The 26,613-nt window shown below is 38.1% G+C and overlaps 2 long non-coding RNA genes across 2 annotated transcripts; one reads left to right on the top strand and one right to left on the bottom strand.

The window, feature by feature from the left end:
- The first annotated feature begins 438 nt into the window (after positions 1 to 438).
- LOC143676316 (uncharacterized) lies at positions 439 to 2,400 on the top strand. The gene is made up of 3 exons (XR_013171997.1): positions 439 to 482; positions 1,488 to 1,531; positions 2,347 to 2,400. It is a non-coding gene; the product is annotated as an uncharacterized LOC143676316 (long non-coding RNA).
- An 18,468-nt stretch (positions 2,401 to 20,868) lies between these two features.
- LOC143676315 (uncharacterized) lies at positions 20,869 to 23,124 on the bottom strand. The gene is made up of 3 exons (XR_013171996.1): positions 23,024 to 23,124; positions 22,490 to 22,653; positions 20,869 to 21,029 (listed from the first exon to the last, which is right to left on the bottom strand). It is a non-coding gene; the product is annotated as an uncharacterized LOC143676315 (long non-coding RNA).
- Positions 23,125 to 26,613: the final 3,489 nt, after the last annotated feature.

Below are 26,613 nucleotides of genomic sequence, written 5' to 3'. Positions count from 1 at the left end.
TCGATTTCCAGGTTTCTAATAGATGATGAGCTAATAAATCCAATCCAGGTCTCAACAGCCATTTATTTAAAAATTAAAGATTTGGATCAATGATAGTTGAAGTCTATCTGAATATGAATGCCATCAGTAAAAATAATTCTGACTTACATTTCCAATTATATATATTTATTTGCTTATAGATATACATATATATAACTAAACTAATATATTTACTGAAATAATAAAATACAAAAAATCATACATTTAAAATATGAAATAAAAATATATAGAATAAAATGAATAAATGAAAATAGTTGTTTTAATATTTTCTTCCTTTACCATACCAATGTTTCAGAATAAGCAAGAGAATTGTTTTACTTCATAAGCACAAGTCAGATCATGCTGAGAGAGCCTCACACAGTTCTCAGGATACTGACAAAAGAAGCACACTGAGAAGACAGTGACCAGAATGCTGAAAGATATGGAGGTCATATCAGATAATTGTGAGTATTTAAGCCTGGATAAGCAAAATACAATAATGGTCACCTTTAATAGGGAGGTGGGGTTGTTCTCAAGTTCTTTATCATGTGTTCCTCTGTCTTCATCATTTCAAGGAAGGAATTTTAGACTGAATGATAAGATGATGCAAGCCAAGTTCAGTCATATTTGCTAGAAGCAGTAACACTGTGGTTTTAAAGATTGCTACTTATATTTGGCTCTTCATTCCTCCTGCACCATGCCTCCATGCTATCAAAGCTATGAACATCCCAGCTCAGCTGCAAGAGAAGCAGCTCTGACTCCTTTCTCTGTATTCCATCTCAGTCTTCCAGAGGCTTGATTGGTAAAAACAAGTGTTCCCCAACACTGTCCCATCCCAATTGTTTCCCCTTGTTCAAAGTCTTACATTTTTGTCTCTTCCAACTCTTATTCACTAGTTCTAAGAATTGGATTTGGGGCTTCAAGGAGGATGAGATTCTTCTTATGCCTTTGGACCAAATTATTAGGGCTTTGCAATGGTGTTTCATCAAGAAGTCAAGCTAATAAACAATTTCTTTGTCCATTCTTTCTTCCTGTCCTCAGAGACTCCACAGGTTGGGAGGCAGACAGGCCCAAGGCTGGATTTAAGTATTTCTGAATTCCCCTGGCCACAGTTCTTGTAGTGGCACCTCATTCCTGCCATGACTTTCAACGCAAATATCTAAAAGGCAGTTGTGTAAAAGAGGGGGAAAACAGATTATAATGGTTCAGCAGACAGAATATGACTATCTGAGTGGCTATAGGCAGGTAAAATTTACTAACCAAGAGGCAAAACTTGCTATAATCAGAGCTGTTATTCCACACAAATGGCCACACAAAGTGAGTTGACTTCATGCCACCAGAAATGTTAAAGGGGAAATCAAAGAGCAAGAACCCACAGAACACTGGATTAAAAGCTAGAAGACATGAATACTAGGCTCAGTTGATAAATAATTTAGCTTTATAAATCATTTCATATTTCTGTTTTTCAGTGTCTTTATCTGTGAAGGAGATGATTGTTCTCAAGAACACTGAGGTACAGAGAAGTAAGACTTATAATTAACTGGGGCACGTATTTTGCTTTTTTTGGTATGGTTTATTTCTGAGACTTGGGAACTTCGAACTTCCCATTGCTCTCTCCTGACCCTCCCATCTGTGCATTCTAAACAAATATAAAAATAAGTAGCTTTCTAAGATTTCTTTCCTGTAGTCTTCTCTATGAGTGATAGACCTATTCTAAATGGTTTAAATTTTGCCTTTAACATTCAAGAATGTTACAGTCCAGGAAATGAACATCAACTGTAAACATTTTCTTTGCCCTATGTGGCTAGAGACCAAAATACATGTTTTTATATTTTCCCAATGTTAAACATAGGATATAGTTACAGTATTCTTTTCACCGAATGTTGGGCCCTCATTTCCAGACCTTTTTTCAATTCCACATGTTTCTTCAAAATAGAGGAAAAAACAACCTGGCAATACATGCTGGTTCAAAACAATTAAAACAGCTCTAGGTTATTTAGAGCAATTAGAGCATAAAGATGGAAACAAACCATATGTACATTTATGTCCATAAAATATAACATATGGAAATACATTCTGACAGTGATGTGGAAAATACATGTGTGTCACATGTCAGCACTAGAGTTAATGAACAGGATTTGTCATAACACTTTCTTTTTGGGTCTGGAAGAATCATATTGCCATAATAAATATTAGTTATGGCTAACGTTGGGTGACATCTCAGGGTCAGACATGAACCTATCCTTACCTTTTAGTGTCCAGTTTCTTCTTGCCAATTCCCAGGGGTTGCAGAGTGTCTTATTAAACTCTAGTTTTGCTCTTTGACAGGCCAAAAGAAGCATCTGCTTTGAAAGATCCCCAAGTCATCAGAAGCAAACCCTCTTCCCAGGCAATGAGGTCCCAGCTATAAAAAATTTATGGTGGTGGCAAAAAAAGCACTTAGATGCAGGTGCTACTTAATCTGCCTGGAGAATGGTGTACCAGCACTATAGCCCTGTACACTACGAAAAGAGGCTTCTCCTCCCCACACATCCTCCATACTAGGTGTTATGAAGGGAACAAATAGTGTGATGGTTTGAAGCTGTTATCTACCCCACAAAAGGTCATTTTCTTTTGATTCATCCCTGTGGGGCTTAGGGGATACCTATTGTGAGTGGGACCTTTTGGTTCAATTGAGATGTGACCACGCCCATTCAGTGTAGGTCTTAATCTCTTTACTGGGGTCCTTTATGAGGATAAGAGAGAGAAAATGCCCAGAGACATTGGGAGAGAGACATTGAAACCAGCGCCCAGGAGAGACAGACCAGCAGACATCACCATGTGCGAACTTGCCATGTGACAGAAGAACTCCGGATGCCAGCAGCCTTTTCTCAGAGAAGTTATCCTCCTCTTGATGCCATAATTTAGACATTTTTATGGCTTTAGAACTGTAAATTTGTAACCTAATAAATCCCCATTGAAAAAGCCAACCTGCTTCTGGTATATTGCATTCCAGCAGCTTTAGCAAACTGAAACACACAGGCATCCGAAGAATCAGAAGGTATGGTCTATCCTCCTGAAGGGGTTAGAATGCAACTGAGAGATTGAATAAGTATACATAAAATAATTATAAGATGACCAAAATTTTTGTTTTTTATAATTTCTCACAAAATGCTCAAGTGCAGATCCTGATAACATTTGAGTGAGGTAAAATCAATGGCTAAATTAAGCATTAAGTAGTGGTGGGAGCAATTCTAAGGAGATAAAGGGTTCTTCTTGAGAGATACAAGAAAAAGTACCAGGAAAGATGCAAGGGTAGGATGCCAAAACCAGTCAAGTTCAGATATCAGGAGGAAGCACTTCAGGAGAAGAGACATCTGGCCTCCAGGCTAAGGAGAAAAACTGGAGAAACAGTCACATTGAGAGGGTGGTCTAGAGGGGTTGGAAGGAGCTCTCTGTTTGAATGTGGGATGGAAAGTTTGCTTCCTTCTCTGCTATGGGACTGGTTGGTATGACCTTCATTCCTCAGATACATTTCTTGAGGACACATTTGTGTCTGAGGCAACTTTGTAACTTTACATTGCCTAATACAGGTCTTAAATATAGTGAATATTGTTGAATGAACACATAATTTATGAATGTTGAAATAATATAGTATATGTGATATATATAAATACCAAAGGAACTTTGAGTATAGATGTAAACAGGCTACAGTAGAATTGATTAGGTAACACATTCAGACATTCAGCAACTGTGCTGGTTCAAAAATAAAATGGTAGACTTGATTGGTATGATGCATGGACAGCTCCCCAGGAGAGAAAGATGGCATCATGAGGAAAAACACTGCCCAAAATGATCCAAGAATGTAGCTCTGTATTCATAACAATCTCCATGCTTTTCCCAAAGGTAAAGAGAAAATTTGGCTCTAACATTCTTGGATTGAAAGAACATATTGTGGGATCTGCATAGGGAATAATAAAAAATACCACTATCCTCTCATAAGCCCAGCAACCCAGTTCCCATGTTAATTTAGTCCATTAATAACTAGCATAATCCTAGAGCATTTACAGCTGCAAAACCAAAACCAACTCAAGTGTGACTAAATAGACTAATGGACCACACCAATTCATTAGAAACCCACACATGTATGCATTCAACAAATATTCATAGAATGCCAAATGCCTATAAGGAACTATGCTAAGCCATTTGGGAAGTTCCTACAAGCTTAATACAAGGTACCTGTGTTCACAGACATTAAAGTCTATTTGGAAGCTCAGAATTATATGCAGGTACAAAAAATTAAAAGTCTGCATAATGTCTGTCACATATGGGAATGAGTAAACCACTTGGAAAGGATTTCAGAGAAGGGGCCAATCACCTAGTTGAAGTGCTTCATGGTGACATTCTCAGATTTCAAGGAGGACATGGCTACATGGAGATTTAGAAAGGGCACTCGGGTGGATAGCAAGGCAAAATCACAGTTGTACGTAGTTTGCTTTTGAATACCACCTATTCCAGATTTCAGATTCACTGAAATGAAAGGAAAATAGAAAAGAAAACAAAGAAGATTAGGTTAGGGGCAGATTGAATAAAGTACTTTCCTGCTTATCCCAAGGCCTGGTTAATGCACAACACTCTTCCAACAGCTCTGGCAATCATAGAGATTTTTCCCATGACGAGAATTTACCTGCATTATTAAAAACAGCTGTTCTGTTCCTCCTGGGTATTTTCTAATTTATCACCTTGAAGTACGGATTGTCCTCAATTTCAAAAAAAAAAAAAAAAAGGAGGGGGGATGGGGTTTAAACCATACATATCATGATATATTCCTTGAAGATTTTTATATCTTTTAGATACATAAAAGCAAGGAAATTCCATTTAACCATACTGAGTTAATTTTTCTGTAAATAGCTTAATTCCATAGCATTTATGGCAATAAAACAGAATCTCTGAAGTCAATAAATGAAGGCTAGAGTATCAGGTATAATTTACATTTCCAAGTTCTAGCCATAGTAATGAAACCCTTTAGGATTATTAAAATGTATTTTGTACAGTGCATTTATTACTTTGCATTTCTCATTTATGAGTCATAGAAAGCAAAGCTAAGTGAAATAAAATGCAAACTCGACTTCCACTAGAATAATGAGATCTTGTTCATTCCCTTGGCTAAATACACTTTTGCTAGGTTTTAAATAGTTGCGTTGATTTGGTTCTTGGTAGTAATGTTTCTTACTTCTCCGTACCTATCTTGGAGCCCTTTCTTATGCAAAATAATTTAGCATAAAGAGAACAATGAACATAGGTCTTGGAGATAAATTATACTATATCACCTGAAGAGTAAAGTTTTATTTAACACGAAATCACAAGGAGCAAACGATTTCAAGTTTTTCTGTTGTAATTATTAATGATCACATTAGAGCTAACTTATTTGTCTGGCCTTATCTTAACAATTAAGAACTCTCCTCACTTAAGTCAGAATGAAGTCCCAGAAGGGAATAAGCATGATTCTTCCAGCCACATCACTAAATTACCACCACTTCCAATTTACGAAGAAAAGCATAATCTCCAATACTATTTCTCTACTCTCAGAAAATTGTTCTCCCTCAAAGAGAAAGCTCTACAGCCTTCTTTGAAATGTCACATTTCATGATGGCTTCTGGCCTTCCGAGGAAAACAGAAGTGTGATCTTTCAGGCAGAGCCTCCTCCACTCTAGTGTGTGTTTTCCTTGGGGCAAACCATCTTGGAGAAGATGAGGAACAAGAGGATCAGCTCTTGTTAATCAGCTCTATTTAGTTACTTCTCTTACTAAGATGACCTCAGAGTGTGCAAAATGTCTCCATTCCCACATCAAATCCTGGTTCTTTCAGAAAATTCCCTGGGACTCCTGCTGAGGAAAGCAGTGTCTCTTGAGGCACAACAGCTCGGACGCCCCCTGCCAGGGTCTGTGTGACTTTACTGTGTTGGGCACCACACACACAGAAGCCGGGCAGGCCCTAGAAACGGAATGTCTAGGTTTGCATCCTTACCAGCATCTGTCATTACCACCATCATGACTGTGGGCACGTTTTAAAACTCCTCTGTACCACAGTTTTCTCATCTGAGATGTGGATGTAAACATAATACCTACCTCAAATGATTGTCATGATAAATGATCATTCATAGGATGCCATAGTAAATGCTAGTTATCATTGTTTCATATGGCTCCCATTTCCCATTCAGGCTTTGCCATGGGACTTAACCAGGGAGCAACCTGGTTACTTGTCCAATGACTCGACTTCCCTCCAGTTGCCAGATCACACTTCTGTTCCATGAATTCTTTATCTTTCTTTCTTTCAGTTGGAGGATAAACTCCTGTTTGCTAATAGAACTCTGGCACAACCTCTCAGGCAACTTTGCAAGCATGTTTATTCAGCTTAGGTTCTCACACTGAAACTCCTGCCATACTTGATTGAAGACACAAATACTTTAGGTCTGACTTTTGTAAAGAAAGTCTTCAGTCATAGGATGAGATGCACATAAGTGATTGAGAGTATCATGTGGTGGTTACAAGCCTACTGCCACTTACCAGTAAGAATCTTGAGCCAGTTGGTTAACCTTTCTGGGCTTCAGTTTCCTCATCTTCAAATGGGGATAATGATAATAATGTACCAACTTCAGAGGATTGCTGTGACTATAAAGGATTTAATGCATATAAGTGGTTAGAATAGTACCCAGAAAATATTTCAGCTCGATATAAAATGTTATTTCTGATGAGCTGCTATCCTTGTTATAAAACACAATCGTGTATGAGAGAAGCATTTTAAGGTGGTAGGGTAAAAATATCATAAGCTTGAAAGTTAGGTCTGGGTTCAAACTCCCAATTTCAAATTCTATTATGGAGGAGGAGAATTCCCATTTATTGAATTACTTATCTGCAGTTTATGTGTACTATAACATTTACATTTCACAAAGGAAGATATTGTTATTATACCCATTTTACAGATGAGGCAACTAAGATCTAGAGGGGCTTTGTAATATCAAAAGGTGCAGAGTTGGTGAGTGGTAGAACCAGAATCCTTTCCCTGGGCCCTTAATCCACAATACCAGGCTGTCTGTCCATGACACATAACTACCTGTCTTGCAGGGTTAGGGGGTCAAAAATAACAGAAGTGGTTAAGAAATGTAGTGGTGTTAATTAAAATACAAACCATAATGCTCTTCATGAGAAGAGAAAGGGCTTTTATTACCATGAATGGTGAGCTTTCAAAAGATGGAATAGAAATGTTCAAGCATGAACCAGGAGTCAAAAACGAAACATTCACAGCTTAATCAGTTCTTTATAGACCTGCTCCAGGCCAGACCTAAAATGCCATGACCATGTGCTAATCAAAAACTTTTAACAAGAGCTAAGGTCCTATCTCTAAAAACTAAATTTATACAAGGGCCATGTAAACATGATCCAAAACTGTCTTTTTCGTGCTCGGTATTGTGTGCTGGCACCGCTCTGAAGAACATGGAACACGGATGCAAAAATGCGCTGAGAACCACTTCCTCTCATTGAGACAGAGCCATGCGGCACATATTTGCCTTATCCTGTTTTCAACACGACTAAAAGGCTTTCATTGCCTTTTAGATGAGGGTGCCTGGTAGGGAGGGGAGGTGGTTGTAAACAGGGAGGAAGCTGGATTCTGGAGAAACAGGCTGTTCTGTTTGGCTAAGCTGCTGAAAGCAATTGACCAGAAATGGGTTGGTTTTAACAATGGGAATGTATTAGCTTACAAACTTATAATTCTGAGGTTATGAAAATATTCAAACCAAGGCATCATCAAGAAAATACCTTCTTCCTTAAGACCAGCTGCTGGGCAATCCTGGACAACTCTATCACATGGTAAAGCATATACAGCATCTGCTGGGGTCTCCCTTCTCCTCAGGGCTTCCCTGCCTTCAGCTTCTTACTTCAGTGGTTCTCTTCCCCTCTCTGTCTGAATTTCATTCTCTTATAAGGACTCTGAAGGAGGTGGGTCACATCTTAAGATTCTGCTCACCAGAAGATCCTACTTACAAAGGGCCCACACCCACAGGAATGGATTAACTTTAAGACCCTTTCTGGGGTACATACAGCTCCAAACAGTCTTACTACACACTCTGGACCCCCAAAAGGGATGTTCTTTCCAAATGCAAAATAAGGAAGCCTGGAGTCCCACAGCCATGCTGATGCTTGACCAGGGTAGTGTCAGAGCCTGGCCAGTACCAGAATGCTTGGAGATGTTGACGCCTTCATCCCAGTGTCTGGGGAGAGCATAGCCTGTGCAAACACTTGGAAAGGGTAAGGCTGCCACTCTATCAGGCCCTGAAGACAAGGCATTGTTCTATAGATGACTCTCAGACCTTGAAATCTAATGGAGTATGCTCTACAGGGTTTTGGAACTGTTTGGGACCCATGATCTCTGCTTTTCTTCCAGTTTCTCCCTATGTAAATGGGAATGTTTATCCTAAGACTGTCCCTGCATTGTATATTGGAAGCAAATAACTTGTTCTCTAAGTCTCACAGGTCCACAGCTGGAGAGGAACCGTACCCCAGTACAAACCATGGGTGTAAAATGATTTTGATGAGACTTGGTACTTAATACTGTAACTGAAATTATTTAAGGGCTTTGGAATATTGTGAAGGCATGATTATATTTTGTATTTGGAAAGAACATGTCTTTTGGAGCCCAGACTGTGGAGTGTGATGGTTTGAAGCAGTACAAACCCCAGAATTTAATCCAATCCTGTGGGTGTGTACCAATTATAAGTAGATCTTTTGGTGAGTAGTAAAATCTTAAATTAAAATGTGACCCAACTCATTCCAGGTGGGTCTTATTCCTTTTACTAGAGACCTTTATAAGAGAATGATATTCAGACAAAGAGAAAGTGAGAACCACTGAAGCAGGAAACTGAAGGCAAGGAAGCCCTGTTAGAGCCCAACAGATGCTGCCAAGTGCCTTGGCATGTGACAGAGGAATCCAGGGTCACCCGCAGCCAGTCTTCAGGAACAAGGCATTGTCTTCATGATGCCTTGATTGGGACATTTTCACAGCCTCAGAACTCTTAAATTTGTAATCTAAATATACCCACTGTCAAAATCCAACCTATTACAGAGAGCCCGGGATAAGTCAGGACCTGGCATCAAGAGATTGAGAAAGCCTTCTTGACCAAAAGAGAGAAGAGAGAAATGAGAAAAAATAGTGTCAGTGGCTGAGAGATTTCGAACAGAGTCAAGAGGTTATCCTGGAGGTTATTCTTATGCAATATATAGATACCCCTTTTATAGTTAATGGTGCATTGGAGTGGCTAGGGAGAAGTATCTGAAATTGTTGAGCTATGTTCCAGTAGCCTAGATTCTTGAAGACTACTGTATAAAGATATAACATTTACAATGTGAATGTGTGTTTGTGAAAACTTTGTGCAGGGTATAGCCAGACAAGTAAAAATATGGATACCAAATAAATAAATATAAACAATAGTGGGGACAAAGGGTAAAATAAATGGGTAGATAAAAACACTAGCGGTCAATGAAAGGGAGGGGTAAGTGTATGATTATGTATGAGTTTTTTCTTTTTTCTTTTTATTTCTTTTTCTGGAGTAATGCAAATGTTCTAAAAAATAATCACGGTAATGAATGCACAACTATGTGATGACATTGTGAGCCATCGATTGTACACTCTGCATAGAATGTACGTGTGTGAAGATTTCTCAATTAAGAAAAGATCCAATCCATTTCTGATATATTGCTTTTGGCAGCCTAGCAGGCTAAAAGACAGGCCATGATGAGGAATGTTGCTTCCCTCTGAAATGTCTTGCATGAGGGTTTATGAATGGAATGACTCTTGTCCTTCTCCTCCACCACAGAAATAGCTCTACGGTGCCAAACGGCATATACGTACAGCAATTTTGCTCTCCTTTAAAGGTGTAAACTATGAATAAATGGGATGTTTGCAGGCCTTATAAGCATGAAAGGATGGGAAATAAAAGAAACAGTAAATGAAAAGCTAAGAGAGAAAAAAAGTTTTTGCCTGTGATTTGACAGCCTCCTTCATCTATCCATGGAAACTGTCATAGTATTAGCACTAAATGCCATTATCTGTGATGTGAGCTTTTTATTCTGAGAGGGGCAAAGGCATGGAAAGAATTCTGTGGCCAACCTTAATTCAGGCCAGAGGCTGCCCAGAAGTTATAAATCATTGATAACCCCCTGGCGGAATGATTTCATAATAAAGTAAAAGAGATCTTCAAGACATTTCCCAGTCTTGTGAACTGACCTACTCAACTATCAGACTCATTCTAGTGGAAGTGGAGAAGATGGAATCTCCTCCCTCACAATCTTGCAACCAGGTTATGGTATGGTACAAAGAAAGTAAGTCCCAAACCAAATTTGGCAGTACTTCCAATCATTATCAAGTGATTGCAGAAACCATTATAAAACCTGTTCTTGGAAACTTGGCCCTGTTCCTAGCTCTGTACCTCTTCGGCCCTCCCATGAGAACCTGGCTTGAAACAGCCACTCAGGTCAGATGAGGCTATCCTATAATGACATGATTCAGTTGGGCTTCTGTTTGGATCAGGAGTATCAGATTTGCATCAAGATTCTGAACAGTGGAAGGTACAGAGAGGAATCGGAATCAGGATCCCTCTAATTTTGAATCAAGGATGGCATTGTCAGATGTCTGTATAATATTTCTAATTGTTTTGTTTGCTAATGCTGCCTGAATGCAATACACCAGAAATGAACTGGCTTTTATAATTGGGATTTATTTAGTTACAAATTTACAGTTCTTTGGAGGAAAGACAATTAACTTTCATCTGGGTTTCTCTATCACATGGGAAGGTACGCAGTGATGTCTGCAGGCCCTTTATCCCACCTTCTGGGTTCAAACAGCTTTCCCTGGGAAATGTCTCTCTGCATCTCCAAACATCTGGTCTATGCTGGCTCTGAGTTCTTTTCTTCTGACTCATCCTTTCAAGCCTCACTCATTGCAGAAGGCACTCCCCTTAGGCCACCGCAGATGTAATCAGTCATAGATGAATTTCACAGGCTGATGATTGAAGTCCACAGCAATAGAGCAACTAGGCACCATCACCTGGCCAAGCTGACACCTGTACCTAACTACTACACTAACATACACATATCTTGTGTGCTATGTGTTTCACTGATAGAAATATAATTTCCAGCAGTTCTTATGTAATTAAAACCCTCTAAGGTGGACTAAGATAGCGGTAGTTGAAGATTTATAACCAAGGCCTACAGAATATGAAATCCTGACTAGAAGTTTTCAAATCTAACAAATACACAACCCTCCCTCTGGTCTGTGCTTTGAATAAGGATACTTATGTTAACTAGGCATGGAATAAATCTCACTTACTCATGGACACACTATTGTCTATGCTAAAGAATTTAAAAGATAAATTACAGACACCATAAAAGCCATTGATCCTGCCGCTAATAAGTGGGCATGCTGGGACCAAAGCCTGGAGGTGGCTCAAAGCAGACATTATCATCACTGAAAGGACTTGACGGTCCAGTGAGAGAAATGGACATTTACAGAAACATAAGAGAAGCCAGGCAAATGGGGCCAAGAGTAAAGCTGATGTTTGTGTTGCTTTAAAAGCCTCCCCTATTTTTTCAGCGAATAAGACAACTGACTAACCACTCAGAAAAAATTATAATTCTTTATAGAATTCAATAAAATAAATTCCAGATGACTGGAAATATGTTTGTAAATGTAAAATGCACAAATTCTTTAATCCAGCATTTTCCCTTGTAGACATTTACATTAATGAGATAATCACATACATGAAGAATATCTATAAACAAGTATGCTCACCACACTGGAATGTTAGCACAAAATGGAAAACGGCTAAAAGTCATCAATAAGGAATTGATTAAGCCAATTAGAGTAATTCATTACAATGGACCACTAAGCACCCATCTAGCGTATTGACGTACGTCACTGTTGACATGGAAGGATGACCACAATATGCTGTTGAGTTTTTATTAAGGTTGGTTGAAGGAAAAAACAACATAGTTTGATCATCTAAACATAAAATTGTAAACACATGTAAATACTGTGTAAAAGAAAGTTCATCCAAATTTTAAACAGGACTTTCTCTTAATGATGGGATCACAATGAATTTTGCCTTCCCCTATATGATTTAGCAAATTATTAGAATGTTTATAATAATTATCTCTATTTTTTATGAGTCATTAGAATGCTAAAAATTGATATTATAGGCATGGCTGTATGAAATGGTTCATATATTAGTTTTATTCTCTTTAAAACATAAGTCAACTCATGACATTCATATGCTGAAGATGCTTTAATGACCTCCCACCAAACATGCTATAAAACTCGAAACTCAAAACTCAGCTGTGGCTGCCATCATGGCAACCTCAAACATCAAATGGGATGCCAATTCCTCAACCCGCCTTCCTGACCCACGATCAAAATAAATCTCCCTTATGCTCTCTCTTAGAACCTGATCATTTTTCATCTCTGCTTTTACCATGCATGATTACATATTTACCAATGTGTTTCTTTAATGTAAGATCCCCCATTGGACCATTAGCTCCACATGGGAAATGACCCCCATATCCCAGTATCTGCCCAGGGTCTGACACTTAGAGATTCAGTATAACTCTGCTGAGTGAATAAATACGAATTGGAGAGCTGGTAATGGAACATGTGATTTTAATTTTCAAAACAATAAAAAAAAAAACTCTAGCATCTCTAGGGAATTTTATAATAAGTAGTTTTACATATTTTTTTCATTTATTCCCAATAAAATTCCATGAAGTAGGTTATCATTATCTACGGTTTATGAAGAGATTAATGGAAATTAAGTGACAAATATAAAGATAATAAGTGAGTTGTCTAAAATATACAAATAATAAAAATGTTGGTGCAATTCTTAAAACCAAATCTTCAGCTATAAATCCTGGCTCTGCTGCACTGCCTCCTTCAAAGGAGCTGGTTAGAAATGAAATCCTATCCGAATCCCAGGATGAGAGTAGCCAGATGGAGGAGCAGTTTTCAATATTCAGTTCCTCCAGCAGGGTTTATGATAGAGGTTTAGTGGTCCATTTCCAGAGCCATCATGATCTTCCTGATAGATCCTCAGACAACTAACCAGCTAAGCAGACAGTCTAAATATGTGAAACAATGAGAAAAATCTTGCTATGTAGCCTGTGAAAAATGCTTTTATCTTACAGAGAGAAGGGCTTAATTCAAAAGATTTGTCCATCCACCTAGAACCACTCAACATCAATAAATAAAAATTAATTTTTCCACTTTGGAGTTAGCCCATGAAAATTGCACACACGCATGCACATGCATACAACAAACCCATAGAACAAATCTGAATTGTTTTTCTATGAAATCTCTTCTTAAAAAGCCACAAGCGGTGTGCAAGGGTGGTTCAGTGGTAGAATTCTCGCTTGCCATGTAGGAGACCAGGGTTCGATTCCTGGCCCATGCACTTCCCAAGCAAACAAACAAAGAAATCAACAAAAACAAACAAACAAAAAAATTCAACAAATGATGCAGCAATAACGGGATGTTCACATGGAAAAAGAATGAAATATGACCCTGCCATACAGCATACAAAGAAAGAAAGAAAAGCCTCAAACAATACTCTTCTAGTAAAGAAGACTAGCTCTGGCAAACAAATTTCCAGAATCACCAAGGTGATAAAATTCTTGCAAGTAAGCTTTAAATGATGTAACAAGTGCCTACCAAAAAGAGAAAACATTGAAGAAGAAAAAAGAGTCAACTCCACTAAAGAAAAAGTTAAGGAAACAAAAAATTAACTACCTTTTACTGTGCTATTCTTCACAAAGAAAGTCCCTTGTGGCAATGGAAAAATTCTAATGTAAAAAATTTTATCATTTAATTTCTGACCAGTAGTTGATGGTTGCCAACTAGTATTTCATTCCAGTACAAAACAATTTATCATATGATTGATTTTTCCCCAATATACCTAGGAAATACATAAAAAAATTAAATTTTTCAATGGAAGAATCTTTCACACACTCCAGGTACTGGATTTTCCATCACTTAAATGAATATGAGTGTGTCTGTGTGCCCATAAATGTAATAAAAGTGAGCTGCAATTCTAGAAGCTAAAGAAAGAAATTAGTTCTCTGGAGATGAGATGTATCTCAAAAATGTTTCAATTAATACCAGACATAGTCTTATCATCTTTAATATTCCACAGATGGTCTACCTCATTCCTTTCAGACTGGCGTCTTTTCATAAATGATGTTTCCCATATGTCAGAGAGGCAAAGCTCATGAGGAAATGTTAACGGTTAGTTAGGCTGTAGTTTCGATCATTTCTGGCTTCTTTCCTGGAAAAGGGGGGACAGCACCATCCTGAGGTCACTTGTGCAGGTCTGCTTTTTTCTAACATTTGGTTATTTTGCTTGAACCCAGTGGCAGCAATGAGCATCATCAAAGCCTTGGGTCACTGACTTATTAATATTCAAAAATTTTTATTTCACAGTGTTCCAACCATACATTAGTGAGAAACTAAAGGCCCTGGGGATTATTTTTCTTCTTAAAGGATTGTTGTAAATTTAGATTCTTATTTGATCCTAGAGAGAAGACTCCCAAGCAATCTCCACAGATTTCAATTTTCCCCCAGGCTCCCGGGACCTCAAGAGCAATGAAATAGTCAAAGAAGATCGGTAATACTTAGGTAAATTTGGAACTCAACCTTACAGCTGGTATCCTCCATCCACCTTCACCCCCCATCCCCTCGGCCCTGGAAAGTCAGACACAGTCAGGAACAGTCTGTGAGAAAAGGCAATCTTTCCCTTACGACATAGTTACATAGACGATGCCTTCTATTTTGTGCCTCCAAAAATAAACGGCACAAGACACTTTAACCGCCAGCACATTCCCGTATCTAACTGGCCTAATATAGCATTCCCTGTTCTATTAATGAAATAATGTATAATAGTCACAGGCTGTGGAAAAATGTCCTTGAACCACTTCTGATGCTGGGACATTCCTTCAGAAGATCTCACCTAAAGTGGCTGTAGCTGGTTGTATTGGGGTAGACCCTGCAATATGAGGATTCTGAGAGCTGTCTTGAGGTGAGAGGTCAGTTGGCCCATGCCCAGACAGGCTTTGCTCTTACCGTGTCTTTGCCAGAACTTCTATTATGCTGTCTTAGCTGGAGTTAGTCACCTCTTGAAGTAGTTTTGTGGGAGAAGTCCAAATGAGGAACATTTGGAACTTTTTTTCATATCTTCATGATTAGAGTTATGAAAGGGATGGAATAGATGGATTTTCATTAAAAACTTTTATCAAAGGATATAGCATGCAATTGGCTCAAACCCAAATCCGAATAAAGATAACTCTCCATTTTTCCTAATTGTCACTTGGGAATGACAAGCATCCACTGGCTACTCTGAAAATGATTGTGCCTGGAGAATAAAGAAATATAAATTAATTAAATAACTAAGAAATTATGAGACCTGCCAAAGACACTTAAAGGGAAGTTGAGCAAGCATTCTTTTTTTTTTTTTTTTTTTTTTTAACATGGCAGGCACTGGGAATCGAACCCGGGTCCTCGGGCATGGCAGGCAAGTATTCTTACCTGCTGAGCCACCGTGGCCCACCCTGAGCAAACATTCTTGATGTGGCATTGTATTACCCAGAACTACTGCAAAAGTGCATCTGGATATTTTGAAATTATACATTTATTAGCATAGGTCTCTACCAAGTTAAACTGTTAACTTGAGAATTCAAGGACTATAGTTATTTGCTCACCACTGTATAATCAGTGACTAGAATATTGACACCTCATGGGCCCTCAGTAAATATTTGTGGAGTAAATAAATGAATAAATCTATGGAACAAAGAGACTTAGTATTCACAACATAAACACTGTTAGAATCTAAATATTAAATATGTTTCATATTGCTTTTCACATCAAGTACATTCTATTTCTATTTATTTGAAATTCATGTGTATTGTGGCAGAGGCTGTTAGTTCTCTTCGTCTGGCCTTACTGCTAGGCTACACTTTTTAACCTGCCTTGCAGCTAGATGGACTCACTGAACCGAATTCTAGCCAATGGAATTTAAGTAGAAGGGATGTGCATCAGCGGCATGGCAGTTAAGAGAAGATATGTTTTCTCTACACATTCTCACTTTTCCCATAAGGAGATGAAAACAGAGAAGGAGGTGCTAGAAGCTGGTGGAGATTCGCGAGTGAGGGAACCTGGGTTCCCGAATGACCATGTGGAACACAGCCCTATCCTGACCCAAATCAGACTATGAGATGGAAGAAAAACAAATTTCTTCTATGGTAAGCTACTTAACGGTTGGAACCATTTGTTGTGGCAATTAGCCTACATTAATTAGTGCACATGGCTTAGGAAAAGAAAGTTATCATTTACTAGAATGTTAAATTCCTCCCTATATGGCAGAAAAAAAAATGTTGATGCATTTAGTGTAGAGTAGAAAGCATGGGATCTTAGCAAAATAAAATTCCTTTAATTGGAAGTTTCTCTCACATGATTCCAATCAAATGCCTGCCTCCATATCTCTATTGAGCTATGGGAAGAGTTTTCTTTTATTTTAGGTTTACCCCATAATGTCAAATATTTAATCAGCCCAAACTTGGATCTGTGGTTCATATAGAATTCTCAAATTCTAAGCCCCAAGCAAAACAGTCAAACTGGTTCCTTGAAATTGTTACTTCAAAACCTTCTTTAAATTTCCCTAGAGCTGTCCATGAAATAACATCTCCATAGGCTAAGTGAGCCAAGAAATAAAAATTACGTAGTTATATAATTTTAGAGATAATGTTAAAGGATCACTTTAGTATTGCACAAATTATTACCTGCCTCCTGTTTTCCCATAATTATAGATTGATGATATAAGAAAGAAAATTAGCATAAGCCCAGATTTTGAAAACCATTAGACCAGAGGTTTAGTTTGGCCCTGGCATAGGCACACCCGTGTTCCCTCATCACCTTGACACTGTTCTGATAACGTTATCTTCCTTCTCCCTTTCTTTATGGAAAACTAGATTCATCATTCAGAAGCCATAGGCATCAGTTCACAAGCTTCGAAAAACGGTCTCCCACACACAATACTCTGAGGAAATAGAGAAGGAGAAATAAAGGTTAATTTCTTTTTCTTTGTTTTTGGCCTTTAGCTTGATTTAATTAGTATTAGCTGCTTAATTTCATTTTATTCTAATTATGTGACCAAGTGTATATTTTCAAAGGAATTGTAAAGCCAATTCTTAGAAGACATCCTTAAATCTTAAACAAAAATCAACCAGCAATAGGCCCAGAATGGTAATAAAGTGATTATTATGGCCCAAAGATAGACTTGGGATTTAGAAAACTCAGGAAGATAAAATAAACTTACAGCTGAAAAGTAAATAGATAGAGTTGGCATAAATGTCACAATAATTAAACAGTTAATTAAAGAAGAAATACAATGCAACTTCAGAATAAAAGATATTCTCATAATTTGCTGATATGTAAAAGGACAAAATTCCCACCATTTTGGGGCACACAAAATATTACCTGATACTAACAAAATAACCATAATGTTTTGCCCTAAATAAACCTTCCTAATTCAACCTCCATACACAAATACTTAGGTTGGAACAGAGACCTTAAAAGGAAGCAATATCTGCCTAGTTTTCCATCACTGCTTCATTTCATGGATAAATCAGTCCGAGAATGGCATGAATATGTAGAGAATTCCTGGCATGTAGCTTGCCAAATGAACTCCTTAGGCTTTTGGAATGCTAAACCTAGAAGGCACACACAGTGCCCTGAAAAACAATGTTCTATTTGCTGTTGCCTAAAATTGATTCAAAATCTGATCATTATTTAGACACAATGAAAATTGGGATTAGGAGAAACTGTATTTAAATACTCCCATTTTCCCTGGGAGTGCATTTTCCCACCTCACCATCTACACACCCACACCCTTCTTGAAAACATTCACAGGGGTAAATTCCTGAGCCACTTAGATCTGGTTCTGGTTCTTCTAGGTCAAGAATCACTCTTGACGTAGCTAACGAGAATATCACATCCTCACCATTGGAGGTTTGCATTCTCACCATGGTGGGGTGGTTTTACTTGAAGTAGCAGAAAGTCAGAGGAATTCCTAGAGTATCCAAGTTACTTCAGTCTTGTGTTTATTTGTTTTTACTAAAATCTTAAGAGGTATCTACCTATATAGCCAGTGCTTACATTGTCATACTACATATGCCCGTTGAGTGCATGGAGAAGTTATTTTTCCTCCTTTGGGTCAAGCTATGTGTATGCTAGTTCAAGAGGGGCCTTAACAACTAAAGCTGTCAGCGACCACCCCATTTTGTATAGAATGCTCCCTGCCTGCTATGCCAGCACCCACGTTGACACATTCACCATAGATGGAACTACAGCATGACTTCTGCTTCCCAGGCGCAAACCTGACCTAAGGAAAGAAAGCCTGGAGCAGCTCCAGAACCACATTCCATCTTCCTGCCCACAGCATGAAAACACCCTTGTTTAAAATATAATACCCAAAGAAATGGTCATAACACAAGTGAACAAAGCACGTCACAAGATAATTTGTACAATATAATCCCATTTTTGTAAAACAAGCCAAAAAGAAAAAAGCACTATGTATTTTTCAGGCCATTACATAAGCCCAGAGAAAGGGGTTAAAGGATGCATCAGAATACACAAATTGTTAACTTTCAGCCCAGTGCAAGAGTAACTGGAGCTGGGTGGGCCATGGTGGCTCAGCAGGCAAGAATCCTTGCCTGCCATGCCAGAGGACCTGGGTTTGATTCCCGGTGCCTACCCATGTATAAAAAAAAAAAGAGTAATTGGAGTTGAGGGGTGGTTATTAAATTTACTATGCATCTTGATGTCGTGTCAGTTTTTACAATTATTAAGTATTAAATTTTTTATTCAAAATGTAATAAACATTGCAATGAAAACATGATAAATTATATTTCTAGAAAGCAGAACATTACTCAAATCTTGCATTTCTCCTGTATCTTAATCCATTCCTGTATGGTCTTAAAAATGATGATTCTCTCTCTCTAAGAACTATGCACTGATGAAAATAGAAAAAAAATTGGATGGAACAAATCCAACTGATACAAAAGAAGAGGCAAAAACTAAACATAACAGATATGAAAATAATATCTGTGATAACAGATTGGATAAGTAAATACGAGCATCAGGGTTTCCAGGGAGAGGAGAGAACAAAAATGAAAAAGAGAAGGAAAATATCCATGCATGGAAAGAGGAGTCAACTACAAGAAAAAAGATTGTTTGCAAAGAAACAAATATTTATTGAAATGTTGGATATGCTGGGGATAGAAAATGAAAAGTGAATGAGAATTCTAAGATGAAAAATAAAAAGACCCGATCATAATGTGTTTTCCTTAATGTGAAAAGACAAGCATGGAAAGCAGAATAATGACCCCACCCCACCCCCATGATGTCCATACCTTAAAGTCCACAACCTGCTAAATATGTTACCTTACATGGTAAAAGGGACTGCATTCTATGATTAAGGATACAGACCTTGAGATGGGGAGATTGCCCTGCATTATCTGGGTGGATCTAATATAACCACAAGAGTCCTTGAAAGTGGAGAGTCCTTCCCAGCTGGGTTAGACAGACAAGACAGAAGGAGAGACTTGGAGCACGAAAGTACTTTTCCCACTATTATTGGCTTTGTAGATGGAAGAAAGAAGCCAAGAACCAAGGGATCTGATGGTATACAAGCTTGGAATGATCCTCTACTGACAGCCAGCAAGGAAACAGGGATCTCAATCCCACAACCACAAAGAGGATTGTGTCAACAACTTGAATGAACAAGGAAAACATATCTTCCTTTAAGAATGTCCAGGCAGCAGCACTACCCTGTAAACATCTTAATTTTAGCCCACTAAGGCCCATGTCAGACTTGCAACCAACAAAACTTTAAAATAACAAATTTGTATTGTGTAAAGGCACAAAGTTTATGATAATAGAAAACTAATGCAATAAGATTACAGACCTATTATTATAAATATTTACATGATAATTAAATATTTCAAATACAAATATTTAAATATTCAAGTACCTGCTCTGTTCAAGGTGTTCTGCTGAGCACATTGTGTGTATTTATGTATATCACCTCCTCTGTAGATATGTAGTCCAATCGTCTCTTCTTAAATATGAGTGAATTAATGTCTGGAAAACAAAAATATCTCTTTGATGTTGCATAGCCCTTTAAAATCACAGGATTTTAATTTAGTGCTATCAGTCAAGCAATATATGAGAAAAACTGACGATTTTGCAGTAGTGGGGGTAGGTTGTCCCATGTGATTCCCATCTCTCCTCAGCTCTACCAGTGACCAAGGGCCTGTTTTCAGGAAGTAACAGTTGGAATTAATCATACTATCAGGAAATAAAGGAAAGCCACCTGGTAGCTTTATCAAGGTGGAATCTACCACCTGAGATGCTAGAGCATTGACCAGAACAGAAAGAAAAGCCAAATTTTATGGCAGGGCTGGAGTAACTTAGGCTAAATGGCATCTCCTCCTTGAGGAGGCTCCCCATCCTCTTCACAGAGTCGTCTTCCTGTGAATCCATACAACATTTTTCAAATAGCTTTCATGGTGTTCACTTCTTTCTAGTTTGCACTGTAGTTGTTATACATGCCTAATCTCTCAGTGGTGATAATTACCATATGCCAGACACTGAGCTAAATATTTTACCTGATTAGCACTTTTGATCCCCATAGATGCCCTTTATGATGGATACTATAATTATCAACAAGTTTACATACAAAGAGGCTGAAGTCAAACAGATCTCTCCACTTACCAAAGGCATCAAAATTATCCAGTGGCAGAACCAGTATTCAAAACCTGCCTTAGGTCTATCAAACCTGAACTCTTAACTTAAAACTCTTCAAGAATGAAATGGAGATTCCTGTGTTTGCTCCCTTGTTGTTCTTTGCATCTTGGGCATAACAAAGACTCAACATATAACTGCAGAGTGAAAGGAAAGAGGCCATGAGTGAGAAAGTTTCAGAAAGAAAAGTATGAGGAACTTGTAATGAAGGACACCACCGGCTTAAAATTCGGTTCATGGTCTCTCCCAAATACTGATTAGGAATAATTAGAGTTTCTGTAATTCCTGGACTCGAGAATTGCATTTATATCATTATTTTACTATATTCTCTTTTTTGTTTTTCACTATCTATAAACCAATCTAAAGAGCAAAAATAAAACTTGATGTGAAGAATTGTGACTTAGCAGAAGAAAGCACATCTCCCTGAAGGCCTCTGGGCAGTCTCCTCCTCTTATCCCCCTAAAGTTATAATTGGGAAGTCCAAAAACTCTACTATCATAGAGTGTTATCATGGTTATAGGTTCTCCTTGACCTTTAGCTGTGGCTGTAATCACCTTGGCTCAGTGTGCAACCTGAAAAGGCAGATGCTGATGCTGCAGGTAAAGTCATCATTGAATCCACATGGTATTTGATGTAGTAATTGATGACAAAATTTATGTGAAAAAGTATGTAGTATCTTCTACAAGCATGGATGCTGGCCTTCTAGAATGGTAAGGAATGGTTTGGAGGCTGTATCTGATAATTAGTAGATGGCAATGCAGAAAGTGGTCATATAGACTTATCCCTGCTTTGATCTGAAATCTTTCATAATAATTTACTAATACCATTTCCTTTGTTTCTTCCTTGCCAACAGTAAGTTGATTTGGTTCAGCAGTCAAATGGCACCAGGAGAGACTGAGCCCCTTTCAAGCCCCAAAGAATGAATCTTGATAATTCTAGTCCTGTCATGATAAATCCATCCACCTTGCCAGGGATTACTTTAACTACACTTGTTCAATGTCTCTATTTCCTGCTAGCCCATAAATTCCATGAAAGCAGGAACAATATTGGTTCGGTTCACAGCTCTATCCCCAGCTTGGCTCACAGTAAAGTCTTAATAACTTTTCATTGAATTAATCCATGAATGGGCAAATATTTCTAGATCAGTATCAAATATACTAATTATCAAGAATACATACCAATGATTACGTATGTAAGACTTTTTGTTTGATTCTAACAATGGAACATGTAATTTTTCTCCAACAAGGCTGTATCAGTTTTTAACTAAAAGATTAAGAAACCCAAGTAAAAGTAAATTAGAAAAATAAGGAAATGTATTATAAGCTGGAAGGTAGAATGGTTCTGGGGATGGTTGTTTTTGGTTCTTCAGTGACATCTTGAAGGGATCAGCTTCTTTATCTTTTTCCATTCTACCAACTCCAATTTGCTGCCTTGGTTCTTTGGCTGTCTCCTCTAATAATTACATGAGACATTCAGTAGATCCAGCATCATCCTCTTACCCAGCTCTAGCCAGCAATAGATAAGCAGCTAAGTTTTCTCCTGCACCTATTTTTAAGATAAAAAAAATTTTCCACGCAAGCGCCTTCAACAAACTTACCTTCTTTGGCCACACTATATCACATGCTCCATTCTTAAGGTAATCCTTGGCAAGGTGGATGGATTTATCATGATAAAATTAGATTTATCAAGATTCATTCTCTGGGGCTTGAAAGGGGCTCAGTCTCTCCTGGTGCCATTTGACTGCTGAACCAAATCACCTTACTGTTGGCAAAGAAGAAACAAAGGAAACAGTGCTAGTAAATTGTTAAGAAAAATTTCAGATTAAAGTAGGGACAAGTCTATATAACCACTATCTGCATATCCATCCACTAATTATCAAATGGAGACTCCACACTGTTCCTCACCATTCTAAAAGGCCAGCATCCATACTTGTAAAAGATACTACATTCTTTCTCCTGTATAAATTTTGTCATCAGTGAGAAAACTGTGATTTCTATTATTATAGGCACCTCCTCCCCATTTTAAATACATATTTCTAACCCTTCTTGCCCTACATATTTCTAGCAGTTAAACATCAAATCCTGGATTATGAATCATCACATATTTGGTGGTAAAAAATGCATTAACTTACAAAAAAATTACCTGGATGGCCCAGGAATCTTGTCTTTCTGGAAATCTGTTGAATTCTAAACCACCTCCACAGAGTAGGGTTTGGAGAAGAGGATAAAGAAGGTCAGTCAATGTGCCTTTCCCCCTGCTGTGGGTATAAATAACATTGCTCTTAGATAAAACTATTCCCACTGAAAAAAATCATTCATGCCTTTGTATATATATATATTTTTTAATTGAGAAATCTTCACACACATACATTCCAGACATGGTATACTATCAATGGCTCACAATCATTACATAGTTGTGTATTCATCACCATGATCACTTTTTAGAATATTTGCATTACTCCAGAAAAAGAAATAAAAAGAAAAAACTCATACATACCATGCACCTTACCCCTTCCTCTCATTTACTACTAGTATTTCCATCTACCCAATTTATTTTACCCTTTATTTACCTCTATTATTTATTTACTTATCCATATTTTTTTACTCATCTGTCCATGCCCTGGACAAAAGGAGCATCAGACACAAGGTTTTCACAATCATAGTCACATTGTAAGCGTTATATCTTTATGCAATCATCTTCAATAATCAAGGCTACTGGAACACAGCTCAACAGTTTCAGGTACTTCTGTCCACTCACTCCAATGCACCATAAACTAAAAAGGGATATCTACATAATGCATAAAAATATCCTCCAGGATAAACTCTCGACTCTGCTTGAAATCTCTCAGCTATAAACCTTTGTTTTGTCTCATTTCTCCCTTCCCCCTTTTGGTCAAGAAGGTTTTCTCAATCCCATGATCCTGGCTCATCCCAGATTTCTTTCCCATGTTACCCTTGGGAGTTATATCCCACATAGGAGGGAGGGCAGTGAGTTCACCTGCCAAGTTGCATGCCTTTTATTTTTGAGATCCAATATCCTCACCTTTAAGCAGATTATATGTCCCCAGCTAATCCAAAATGTAAAGAGCCTGAACCAAAGTATAAAGTTGGCCCTTCTCATTTAGCAGCAGGTACAGCAATAACAGCAGCTAAAAACGTCAACTGTGAATAATTCCTCAAATATATCTTCACCTCTTCCACTCTGAGTCTGGATTTTTGCATGTGTTTCCTGTCTTGATAGTTCACAAGCAGCTATAACCCAAGAGAAAAGAAAACAAGATGATTTTTGTGCCACCCTTCCTGTCACCAATCCAGTGAGGGAGAGGAATGAGAAACCTATGCCAATGGTGAATAAAATAACAAAGGTCTAAGAATCTTAGCAGGGAGAGACCAAAAACAGTGTGTACTCAGATTCTCACAGGATATATTAAATTTGGCTACCTGTTGTAAAGAAATCTTTCAGGCCCAATTACTTTGCTGGTCCTTGTTTTCATTACTTCAGGCTATCTGCTGCTGGCATCGGAGCCCTGCAGCCACCAAGATCCCAGCCAGGGGAAGAAGGTGGAAAGGCAGGCCTTGCACTTCAGCCTGTGAACTGTCACTCTGTGTCTTGTAGGCTTGTGACAGGGTATGCCTTTCTAATGGGCTGTCAGTTAGATTTATGACATGCCAAAGCAGCTGGGTGCACAGCAGTCTTGAAAAAAACATAGAGGGGTGACCTGATCTATATATGTGTGACAAAAAAATTAGTTATTGCTTAAGAAAAAAAAGAGAAAAAATTTTGGCAACAATTAAGGGACAAAATTATTTAATCCCCTTTGTGGCCAATAACAAAAAAAAAAAAAGGAAGGAGTAGTCCTCCAAACCTACAAATCAACACTTGTAAGTGATCCATGCAGAAATGAACTGAAAAAGCACACTGAGTTGGTGGATTCTTCTGGCTTCCATTACATTCAATGCTACCGAAAATAAAGCTATAATTGGTACCAACTCATCCTGTGAACTGCAAAGCAAGAATGTTTGATTGTCTGTGACATTTTTTCCAGGGTTAATTTCCTTCTTACTTCCATTAGAGAGACATTTAAAAGGTTAACAAGAGGATTATTAGCACCAGAGCGTATTGTTCTTTACTGCTTTAATGTCAGTGGAGGACGGCAAAGAGTTTACTTCGCTAGAACTCTAAAGCTTTTTAAAACTATGAGGGTAAAGGAAGAATTCACTATCGTAAATGATCAGGATGGGGATGATGACATGGTTACAGACTCAACAGCGATTGATATCTCACTGCTTTGTTTTTCTGCCACAACTAGCGAAGGAGCTTTCTTCAGTCTTCTCCCTCAAAATGAACATCAGTAATCCCACTCTACAATCCTAAGTAATTCTCTACCCCCCAGCATAGGAGCAACCTGAAAATATACAAAAAGAAACATTCCCTGCCAAAGAGAAAGGGACAGTGGTCTGTGCGGCATGTCTGGAATATTGGGTCCAAATTCTGAGGAAAGGCAGAGCGGAGCTGGAGAACATGGGGCGTTAGGGTTCTTCAGAGAATGCCATCTGGCTGCTAACATTACCGTGTAGGGGTTTCCAGAAATCCAAGAACCTGAGTAAGGGTAACGGGCCAATAGAAGACCAACACACCATGGGATGCGTGGGCCCTGCTGGGAGCCAGGTGAATCCCAACCTGTCCACCAGCTATGAACATGGACTGTCTTCAGAAATAATGGTCAGAATCTTGATCCACTCCAGTGTACTTGGGAAAAGGAGGCAGGCATACAAAAAATAATTACTGTTATATGACCTGAGACTCTTAATATGCAAAGAAAAATATTGCTTTTTGAAATTATTTCTTCTGGAATAGTATATCCACCTGCTGTCTCTTCAAAATTTTGACCTATTTTGCTGTCTGTTTATCCAGTGTTGATTCTTAATAACAGAGAGACAGAATACTTGAAAAATAAATAGGTTACATATTTTGTGAAACCAAAAGCATCCACAGAAACTCCATCCTAGAGTCCCTGAGAAAGCACAGGGCCCACCAGGACCAGTACTATCTGCACAGAGGGCTTTGGTGTCCAGGAGGAGCTCCAGCCATGGCCCAACCAACCCATAGTTTCACCAAGCACCCACAGGGCCTAAATTTTATGGATTTCCCCATAGAATCATCAGTTATTTGTTATTCATATTAAACTAAACAGACATAAACCAAATAAATTATTGATGTTCAATATTTTATTATAATATTGATTCCAAGTGGGAGAATTTATAAACTAGTGCACTAAATGTGTTTACAGATTTTGATGTTAAACTATGTAAGTAAAATGTGTCTTCCTAAATTGGTTGTCCTAATGAATTTCTACATGATCAATCCATGAGGCATGCATATCATTTTAGTGATCTTACTGAAGCATCATAATGCATCAGCATTTTTAGCAGGGCCTTCTCACTACTGGACCTTTGTGAATGTGGAGTTAAACTATTTTTAAAGCTGTTTCAGAATTTGCAAAGGAGCGCAGAGAGATGTTCATGGTGTTCTTTGAATCCCATCTTACTATTTCCCAACCAATCGAAGATAAAACTTTAAAAAAGAATAATACATGGAGAACAGCATGGGAGAAAAATAATTTAAGAAAGCAAAGCAAATATATTTCTGCCTCCTCTTTTCTGAAGTCACTCAAACACAAGACTGTGAAATGGAAACTCCATTTCGGACAAATACGTGCAA

This window comes from Tamandua tetradactyla, chromosome 3, assembly GCF_023851605.1.
Source record: "Tamandua tetradactyla isolate mTamTet1 chromosome 3, mTamTet1.pri, whole genome shotgun sequence".
Taxonomy (NCBI): domain Eukaryota; kingdom Metazoa; phylum Chordata; class Mammalia; order Pilosa; family Myrmecophagidae; genus Tamandua; species Tamandua tetradactyla.
This window is presented reverse-complemented; position numbering and strand designations above follow the sequence as displayed.